Here is an 11,123-nt window from a genome sequence, read left to right on the forward strand (position 1 = left end):
TGATGGATCCTCCCTGCGTTCACGCCCACCACCAACACACTTCCTAGCAGACATGACGCTCAATCCGCTGCCACCATAAAACCTTCTTTCTTTCTTTTCCTTTTTTCTTTTTATTTATCTCTTTTTTGGCGGGCGGTAAACAGCACCTAGGTTAATACTATTTGCATGTTTTCTAAACCAAAACAAGCCTTTGTTGGGCTGCTGGATAAAACCTGGAACTCAACACTATTTCTGACCTTTTGAATTGAAAAAGCTTCCTGGATGGAAGTGAAATGTCTTCAAACTTGGAAACAAAGTCTAGTGCATTGTTTTTTTTTTTTACTTTTTTGGAATTATTATCGCTTAAATAATTTATAAAAGAGTCAATTGTTTGTTTTTCTCCATGAATGTCTGATGTGATATCTACCAATGCTGTAACCCTTTCCCCTCTGTAATCTCCTAATAATATGGCCGCCCAGGCCTATAGGTATTGACCTGTTAGCAGAGCGCGGTGAGACACTTCCTATCTGCGGCTGCTGATAGAAACGGCCTCCTGCCTGTAGCTCTCCGCTCTGTGCTGGTATGCCTATTATTGACCTGATGATGAGAGCGATAGCCGGTCAGAGAGACACGCTGACAGAGAGGGATTCTCCTCTCTGCTGACTTTATTCCACTCAATAGTTTGCTGGAGCTCCACTGGCATGTTTTCAGTGACGCGACTCCATGAACATCAAGTCTTTTCTCCCATCTTTCACTCAGGCTAACAACTGATCCAGGTAGGTTACTGTTAACTTTATTTCTCATGTCTGTCCTGCCCTTTAGGGGGCATCAATATCAACATCTGTCTGAAAGCTGAGCAATATAGTTGATTTTCATGAAAGGGTTTTTAGTTTGGATTGAATCAAGGCAACTGAAGCTTCTTAAGAGAATTTGACTCCAAATAGTCTTTCATACACTGGAAAATTTTTTTATCTAGATAGTAATATACTAGTAATTTTTTTCTTAAAATTAGTGCATTTGTTCTTGGATTGAGGAGGTAAAACAGACATTTTGCCAATAGAACAAGAATTTTTTGTTATTTTTATTTTTACTTATTTCTAGATCGTTTTTCCAGTGTAAAAACACACACAACAATGACAGGAACTCATTTATTGCCAACATCATCACCACAGAAGAGCATTCGGTCTTTTTTAAACAAGGTAGAGCTGAATCCAAACTTAAAGGGATAGTTCATTATTTTTTTTTTTGGACGTTCTTTTAAGTAGTGATAAATTCCTTTCCTGTAGACCGTCCACTGGTTTCACCATCTTAACTGGTTTCAGTCTTTACTCAAAGTGAAACTATTAAGACCTGTTTGATACTTTTTCTATGTTTCATTGCTACATTTTCATAGGTGAAAGTTGTGTTTGTTCTTTTAGCTCTGCTGCACTGATTAGCGCAGGTTGAGCAATATAAAACACGTTAAAGTATGCAACATAAAGCACATGCAATGCATTGTTATTGGGGGCTTTAGTGCACTGGAAAAATTATCTGGGAATAAGTAAAAAAATATCTTAAATTAATTGTATTTACCCTTAATTTGAGTAGGTCAATGAGATAATTTGCCAATGGAATTGGTATTTTTACTCCTAAAATAAGATATTTAGATAAATTGCACTTAAAATAAGACAATGCAATTGCTTTTTCTTATTTTAAATGTAAATTGCCCTCTTCCACTGGCATAAGTGTATATTTTACCTCCTCAATTCAAGAACAAATGCACTTATTTTAAGAAAAAATGACTTATCTAGATTTTGAATTTTTCCAGTGTGATGGAATGAGATGGGGCATTGACTCCTTCATGGAAGTTTTTTTAATTAAAAATGAATGATAAACAAGAAAATTACCATGTTTATACTTACATTTCTTTCTCATAAATATACAAGTTTATTCTTGTTAATTTCCAAATTTTTCTTCTAAATTTGCATGCTTAGAATCTCTTAAATGTGCATGTTTTTTTTCTGTACATTTGGTTTTTTAGTCTAGTAAATTTTCTGCTTTTTTCTTCTAAATTCGCATCTTTATAACCTCGTAAATATGCATGTTTTTTCATGTAAATTTCCCTATTCATTCTGAAACATTTGCATTTTGTTTCCTTCTAAGTTTGCATGTTTATAATCTCGTAGATTTGCGTGTTATCCTCATAGAAAGGCCAGTTTATACTAAAAAATTTAAGTTACACTTTTATTTTATTCGTCTGAATGGCCGTAACACGCCGTTACGGGTTTCATCTGTCCTCCAGATGAGCAGAAACTCTGTCTGTAGCTGCGGTAAATTCAACCTTTAGATTTTATGAAAGATGTTTAAAAATAGTATATATAGTAAAAAGTTATTCTGGCCTAATCTTGATCAGAGGATCTGGTGAAATCAGCTGATACAGTCGTCAGTAACCAACCTTCTCATCGTACCAACTTCTTATTTAAGTCAACCTCTTTTACTCCAGATTATTTATAACTATACTGAGTGTAAATCTGCTCAAGTGTTGGAGTTGATAGTGATAAATTTGACACCCATGCAGTGTAACTTTTAGTTTATATGGTGTGGATTACACACCAATCTCTGAGGTCTTTCTGATTGTGGCCTTAAAATGAGTCAAATGAACTCAGAAATGTTGACACTGAATATAAAGTAAATTTTACACTAACAGACTAATATTGAACTCTATAGGTGTTAAAGTAACACTTGGGTTTTTACTGTATAGTGAGTCTGTGTGACTTATTAAATAGTTAGTTAACTTTTCTATAAAGACGCTGTGATCTAACATCTGATGACAGGAAATCTCACTTAGAAAAAATAGTTACTGTCCCTTTAAATGTTTGTTTTGAGAAATCCTCTATGAACAAGACCTATAATACCTAGAGTGGGAACATTTCTGTAAGCTGATGTTTTCTATTTGTGACATTATCATCATATCATGCTTAGTTTTCTCTGCTTCGCTGCAATGGATGAATTAGAATAACTGCTGAACATACAGTATTCAGTTAAGTTTTGATGATGATCTCTGGTTAAAGATAATAAAAGAAATAGCTCCTGCTTTTTATGGATGACGGCGCCGATCCAGGACTTCCTCTTTTCTGTCTGATTTATTGTAAAGAGCTTGAGTCATCTTCAGAGAAGTTAATGGGATCCTTCCTCTCCTCATCATTGAAATTCACCAGGCTGCCGTAGAAAATGTAAAACTTTTTCACCCAGTAATAGAAAAGCTGAAGGTTTGGGTGACCGACATTTTTAATTAACATGTTTTGACTCATCCGGATGTTCAGAAACACATCCATGCTGGCAGGGCACATGACAGCAAGGTCTCGTGCACGACTTTATGCACCAGTGGGATTATTTCCATATGATGCGAGGTGGGGGGTGTTCGGGGCCCATCGATCAGCTCGTCTCTCTCGCTCCAGCTGCCCACTGGGTGTGAAGGACACCGATGTGACAGCGCTAATTACAGAGGCAGCAGCAGCTCAGGCAGGGCCGTGCCGGGTCAGAACCTCCCTCCACCAGCCTCCTCACACCTCCCGTCCCTACAGCTCTACCCACCGTGGCAGTTGCTGCACAAAGCAGTGGATAGCGAACTTCTCACTACTGTTCTAGATGCTAATAACACTTTCAAGGAGCTTCAGCAGCAGTGCCATCATTTTGAATTTCAATTCAATTTATTTCTATTGCTCCAATTCACATCATGTCAGCTCAAGGCACTCAGATTTTTCTATCTAAGGAAAACCAGCTGATTGCATCGACTCATTGACTCTTCAGCAATCCCTCACACTAAGCATGCTTGTAGTGACAGTGGAGAGGAAAAACTCCCTTTGAACAGTCAGTTTTTGGTCAAACAGTCTCACTTCCTGATTCAAGCCGCAGGTGAAAACTGTAATTTCCAGCCTAAGAGATTAGACCCTCTGTTTATGGCATTTAATGAGGAAGCAGATTATTTTGATATTAATTTCCTAAGTCTACCAGCAATGTTTAGGAAATATTCAATTCAATTCAGTTTATTTCTATAGCACCGATTCACATCACGTCATCTCAAGGCTTTTTTTCCAGAACCAGTTCACCAGATCATCCAGTCAGATTTAAAAGTTTTCTTTCTAAGGAAAACCAGCTGATTGCATCGACTCATTGACTCTTCAGCAATCCCTCACACTAAGCATGCTTTTAGCGACAGTGGAGAGGAAAAACTCCCTTTGAACAGGAAGAAACCTCCAGCAGAACCAGGCTCAGTGTGAGCGGCCATCTGCTGAGGCCCACTGGGGTTCAAGGAGACAGAAGCAGACATAGAAAAAGAAGCATAGATACAAAAGGCAACTGTCAACCAGCTCCACAGGCGGCCCCGTCCAGGAAACACACAGCCAGGCAGACGAGCTCCGAGCCAGCTCCCATGTCAGAGGATGAAGAGAGCACATCCAGTTAGTCACAGTCAGAGAAACAGGACTACACTGGAAAACAGGCCAAGCTCCAACATCTAGAAACAAAGGTGTTGATGGCAGCAGCACAGCTGATATTTCTCTCCAGGATGGAGTCACAGCCAAACAGGAACAGACCAGATGAAGCTACTATGAGAAAAAGCAGAGAGAGCAGAACGTTAGAGATTGAAATGCAGAGATATTGGAATCTGAGCTAAAAGTCAGACAAACCTGTTTGCAAAGGGACAGATAAAACTTATTTTCATTCATTTCATACGGTAATGTTCACATACTTGGAATATATTAAACTGCACTTCCAATACTGGCTGTTTGGCGCCATTACTCTTTTTCATCTGAGCAAGGAGCAGCCGACTTGCTTTGATTCGCAATGAATCATGGGATATCCAAGGCTACGGAGGATACAGCAGACCCATCCTTCAAAACGGGCAAAAAGAAGGACGCATTTTTCGGGTGCATAATAAGGAGTCTTTTAAATCAAACGGGCCTCCGAATTGCACTATGACGTCATCGGCCGACGAATCTGGCCTTCAGAGGATGCAGCCACTGAATTCAAACTGAGCAAAAGTTTCTGATTCTGTTTATTACAGTTCAGCAAAAGCCTGTCAATAAACTACCAATATAAATCAGCTATGCTGAAGCAGAGAAACCTGCAGGACAGTGGCCCTCAGGGACCGACTTTGGGCCTGCCTGGTTTAATACATCTAGCAACTATGTTGTGGCTCTTTGCTTGACTTTTCTCTGTTATTCATATGTACTAGTGCCATCAATGGAAGTCATGACGCCTGGGTGTAAATCACCTCATTTACACACTTTTTAAATAAAATTTATGATATTTGCCGATATCAGGAAATCTGTTACGACATGATTTCCATTCATTTTAGTAAATTATAATAATAACACATTTTATTTAGAAAGGTACTAGGGATGCACGATATTGGGATTTTGGCCGATATCCGATATGCCGATATTTTAAAACTCATGTAGCCGATAACCGATATCGATACCGATGTTAAAGCTGGACAAAAATAAGTAGTCATTGAAAATAGCAGTTTTGTCATCCATTTCTGACACTTTGAAAAATAATATACTCAAATATATTTTCATATGCTGATATCAAATAGATTTTTTAAAACGCGGTATCGATCTATTTTACTTTCAAAATCTGGTGAAATTTCATCGTTCTGTTACAAACTCTCGTGATATTTTGCAAATTCTTGTGAGATTTTGTTAGTAAAATAGATCGATACCGCGTCAATATATCAACATATAAAAATATGGCAACATTTCGTGAATTTTCGGGGGATTTCGTAGCATAACGATGACATATAGCAATATTTCATTAGTAAAAGAGATTGATATGGTGTTTTTAAATGGCAATATATCAGCATATGAAGATATTGGGATATTTTAATGGATCAATATTTTTTCCCTCGTCTTTAGAAGTTTTTAAGTCTGTAAAAAAGAAGTTTTTGAGGAAGAAGAAGAAGTATTTTTTTTTTTTTTTTTAGACTTTAGAAACTCAGAAGCTGATCAAATATCGGGTTAAATATCGGTGGGGTGGCCGATGTCCGATATTCAGTTTTCAGGCCGATACCGATAGGGGGCCGATTATATCGTGCATCCCTAATTATAATCCACAGGTACGGCGGAGTATTAGGGCCACGCTACAGATACATTTTTTCAAATAAAGTCATAATAATACAGGAATAAAGTCGCAACATTATCACAATAAAGTCGAATTATGAGAATAAATTTGCAACTTTATTAGAATAAAGTCATAATATTATGAGATTAAATTCGCAACATTTTCACAATAAAGTTGTAATATTATGAGAATAAATCCATAACATTATCACAATAAAGTCGTAATATTACGAGAATAAAGTTGTAACATTTTCACAATAAAGTTGCAATATTACGAGAATAAATTCTCAACATTATTAGAATAAAGTCATAATGTTATGAGATTAAATACGCAGCATTATCACAATAAATATTATGAGAATAAAGTTGCAGTAGGGGGCCGATTATATCGTGCTTCCTCAAGGTCACCGTACAAAAAGCATAAACTATCAATTTTAGTAAATTGATATAAATCAATACCATCTGCTCTTCCCTTGTGAATTTCAAAATAAGGGCATATGTTAAAGCCACGCTGTGCAGCTTCTGACGCTGCTATCAGCTTATTTTGAGATACAATAAATGATCATCAGTTCAGTATTGATGCTCCCTCTTTCTGGAACCTCAGAGGGCCTGATCCGTCTCTGAATGGGTCATGTGACTCAGCGCGCCGCTTTCCATCATAGGTACCAGATCTTTGCGGGTCCTCTACATGCTGTTGACGTTACAAGATATAATTGACTGAACGTTACCATGATGACGTAAGACGTTCAGCCAATTATATGGTGTTGCCCAGACAACGACAATAACAACGCAGGGTTGGTGAGCCGAGCCGGGAGCATCTGTAATGTCAGCGTGACTGATTACCTGTGAAGTTTAACAGGATTGACAACAAAACTGAAAAAATCTGATTATGGTGAACAAAGTCACTGCCACACCATGATATAAAGTGGGGGAAGTTGTGGCTAACAGGTTAGCCTAATTTAGCTCAGTCAGCTAGCCATGTTAAGCTACATTACTTTTAAGTATGTGTCCAGAACAGCTGTTCATTTCTATAAGTAGAATAACTATTTTCTTTGTCTAAAATCTCCATGAAAGTCATTTTTAAGATGTTCCATTTGTCCTCCTCTGACCTCAGATCTGAATAAAAAGAAGCTCTGAGTCTTTTTGTGTCGCCTTGTTGAAATAGCAGAGCTGAGTCTGTCTTAGAAGGCAGTGATTTCCTTCTAGACTGAGACTATTGCCAGAGAAATGTAAATTAATAGCAAATATGGAGCCCAGCCAGAAGTTCAACTGAATAAGCTGATTACTTGCCTTCATCCGCCTCTGATACCAGCTAATCATCTTTGAACCACACCTCCACAAAAGCCCAATCAGCATCCAGAGTTCATCTTAAGATGACCCTGATTCAACCTTCCTCCAGCCCCTCCTCCACCATCGTAGCTAAAGCTTCATCAGGGTAACATTCCTCCCGGGCTCTTACTGCGTTCCCTGTGTCATCTGAACCGGTTCAGCAGAATACCACCGTGTTCTGCCAGAGGTTTTCCTATGTTTTTCCTCTCCACTGTCGCTTCATGCTTGCTTATCATGGACAGGTTCTCTCAACCTGTGTTATCCAGCTGGACTTCCATTTTCCAGATCCCTGAGTGAAGCTCTAGTATCAGCTCACGCAGTCCACTGGATCTCTCCATAAAGCTCAGCAGACCGTCTCTCCAACCAGCAGTCATAGGCTACATTCACACTAGCCTTGTGAGACCATCCTGATCTCGCGAGCTTTCAAGATTTCACTTGCAGATCAGTCTGGAGACTCTCCGTTAAAGAAAATTTGGAGCCGTTCACCGAACAAACGTCCAATCAGCGTTGGCTTTGAGGCGGGTTGAGGTGTGACGCAACGAGAAGCGCGACAGTTCAATCTAAAGAAAATGGCGGCTTCAGCTGATGAAACTAGCGTTAGCGTGGCTATCGAGCAAGTTTTATCGGAATTACAGTATTTCTTCACTGAAAGAAAAGATGTTTTTGCTCTTCTCCCGACTGGTTTCGGCAAGAGTAGCCTGGCTTGTGGTTGTGTTTTCGTCGTCGCTCTGTTAGTACGTCATATGCTTCGTTGATCTGATTGGTTTATTTGGCCCGTCTATCACCAACATAGGCCAATCAGCTAACCAGTATTTTCGCCCCTTCCCAAAATTACTTCAACGGAATGTTTCCAGATGGATATGCGGAGCAAATCCATCTGGCGGAGTCAGGTTACGTTCACACTGCCCTAATGCTCAATTAAGTTCATATTGCGTTGCCGTTCACATTTCCAAATATATGCAACGTATGTGATCTCCTGTGTGAACTGCATTCATAAAATGCAAGTGTCCTGCATGCGGACTAGAGGACGTAATGACATCACAAGCCACCATGCTCTGTGTTTATGGAAGTAAACATGGATGGTAGTGCTGGAGCGCATCTAACGATCTTTCCCAACGTTATAAACTAAATCTTTTCAATATGGTTAAACATAAATACTGCTCTCCGTATCATTGTCCGCCATAGTTGCTGTTTTTGTTGCTGCTTCTGTGTAGCAAGACGCAGAATAGTGACCTTTGTCGGGTATTAATGGTGTTTTGGTCGGATGAATGCGAAGTGCCGTTAAGACATAGGTCGCATTTGAAAAGATCAGATTAGTATCAGATTCAGGACCACAGAGCCAACTGGTCTGCGTCGCACTGGAAAAAATCATATCTGTGTGGTTTAGACTGTCCAAAAAGATCGGATACTGGTCACTTATCGGCAAAAAAATTGGATTGACCAACTTCATATATCTACACTTTACCATCAGTTTCAGGCCTGGGGGGGAAACATCCCTGTTCTTTACTCCTGTTCAAACAAAATTCAGCGCTATGTTTCCTGCCGAGGTCTGAGCGCCAAAGATAAAGTAATTGCATCAATAAAATTCTTCTAATTGTCTTTTGCTTTCCGGGTAATTTGTCAGATTGAAGTGGGTAATAATAAGTTAAAACTCCAGAAGAGATTTCATTCTTTAGAAACGGGTGATGTAAAGTTTGTATTAGTGGCGTTGCCATTTTGTGACATCATCAGTAGGGGTGGGGCCACGAGCAGATCTGGTACCTTCAGTCTGACAACTGTTAGCGCTGCCCTCGTCTTATCGGGCATGTTTCTGGTTCTCTGATGGACAGAGATGAGGAAGTAACAAAGTACAAATACTTTGTTACTTTACTTATGTTCACATTGTGGAACGATAAAGGGATTTTCTGTTAGCAATTTTATTTTGGCTATCTATACTTTACTGGAGTAATTATTTTGCGGAAAACTTTTTACTTTCTACTCCTCACAAATTAAAAATAGACTAATTAGGTTTGTTTCATTTAAGCTCATTTTCATTATAGCCTGTTGGTATTTAAAAAAAATAAAAAGCATCAAAATAATTAGTTTGGTGCTGCCCCAATTTGTTGCTCACCACAAACCAAAATAGTTTTTTTTAAGGTGATGCAAAGTTAAATGTGACGCTGTTACCATTAGTTATAAAACTAAGAAAATGAAGTCTAAGGCAGTTATCATCTAACCTGACTCTGCCAGATGGATTTGCTCCGCATATCCATCTGGAAACCTTCCGTTGAAGTAATTTTGGGAAGGGCCGAAAATACTGGTTAGCTGATTGGCCTATGTTGGTGATAGACGGGCCAAATAAACCAATCAGATCAATGAAGCATATGACGTACTAACAGCCAGGCTACTCTTGCCGAAACCAGTCGGGAGAAGAGCAAAAACATCTTTTCCTCTGAGAAAAGCCTCCAGAGCAGTGTTTTGCTCTTCTTTCAGTGAAGAAATACTCTGTAATTCCGATAAAACTTGCTCGATAGCCACGCTAACGCTAGTTTCATCGGCTGAAGCCGCCATGTTCTTTAGACTGAACTGTCGCGCTTCTCGTTGCGTCACACCTCAACCCGCCTCAAAGCCAACGCTGATTGGACGTTCGTTTGGGGAACGGCTCCAAATTTTCTTTAACGGAGAGTCTCCAGACTGATTAGCAAGTGAAATCTTGAAAGCTTGATAGATCAGGATGGTCTCACGAGGCTAGTTATCATCCAGAATTGCAGAAAAATGTTCCTTTAATAGAGTAGAGCAGTAAAGCTTCTGTCAATTTTTTAAATGCATTACTTTTATACTTTAAGTAGTTTTAAAAATGGTACTTTTACATTTTACGGGAGTAAAAAGCTGAAGTTGATCCTCACACTTCTAACTACTAACTATAAAAAGCGTTTTTAAACCATAGGACTTAAACTTCTACCGGAAGTAGAAACATAAATACTTTTAACACCTCTGTTGGTGGAGGATTTCATCCAGAGGGTAAATGTTTCCTCGTCTTTATCAGGAACTTCTAGACCTGCTGCTTCATAAAGGCTCAAATGATAAATTAATTTTGATCAGAATAAAAACTAAATTTTGCTCCGATCAGATCCAGAACAAAAATGCCCTTTTCTTCCTGTGTCATTTATAAAACTGCAGAAACGTTCAGTGTTTCCTAACAGCTTTCTTTTTTTCTTCCTGATCCGTGTTGCTTAGCGTCCTCCTGGTGGCTGACTCCTTACCACCGAGTCTAAGGAGAGACGCAGCCAGTTTCTCAGAAGCGACCCTGGGTGCCTTCTATGATCCCTCAGTCTGTTGCAGGTCTATCTGTCAGCTGCTGTTTATACCTGAAAGCTCCCAGGGAGCATTACAATGATCCTCATACCCAGAAAGCAGTGGCCTGAAGATTAGACCCTCTGGAGATGCTTCAGCAATTTCTTTTGATCGAACCTCAATACCGCTTTTAAGGAAATGGGGGAAAAAAATTATAATTTACCAGAAACAAGCTGGAAATCAGACTTTATCTTTTCCATTTTCAAACTAACCAGACAGGTGATGCTTAGTTTCTTTTCAAAATATTTCTTGTTTCTATTTGATTCGTCTTTAAAATTCATGATTGAATTCTAATTTTTTAGGTCAGATATAGTTTGCTTTTAGTTCAGACATTTACTCTTGATTAGCTACTGTAGATTTAAAAATGAAAGTAGAGAGATT

The 11,123-nt window shown here is 38.9% G+C and overlaps 1 protein-coding gene across 1 annotated transcript in view; it reads left to right on the forward strand.

The window, feature by feature from the left end:
• Window positions 1-560: 560 nt before the first annotated feature.
• The window catches only part of slc4a5a (solute carrier family 4 member 5a), an 89,640-nt gene continuing 79,077 nt past the window's right edge, over window positions 561-11,123 (forward strand). The window contains exon 1 of the mRNA XM_038281972.1: window positions 561-755. The gene's annotated coding sequence lies outside the window, so the exon portion shown is untranslated. The remainder of the gene's footprint in view (window positions 756-11,123) is intronic.

The sequence above is a fragment of the Cyprinodon tularosa genome, unplaced genomic scaffold, assembly GCF_016077235.1.
Source record: "Cyprinodon tularosa strain WSP-4 unplaced genomic scaffold, ASM1607723v1 ctg178, whole genome shotgun sequence".
Taxonomy (NCBI): domain Eukaryota; kingdom Metazoa; phylum Chordata; class Actinopteri; order Cyprinodontiformes; family Cyprinodontidae; genus Cyprinodon; species Cyprinodon tularosa.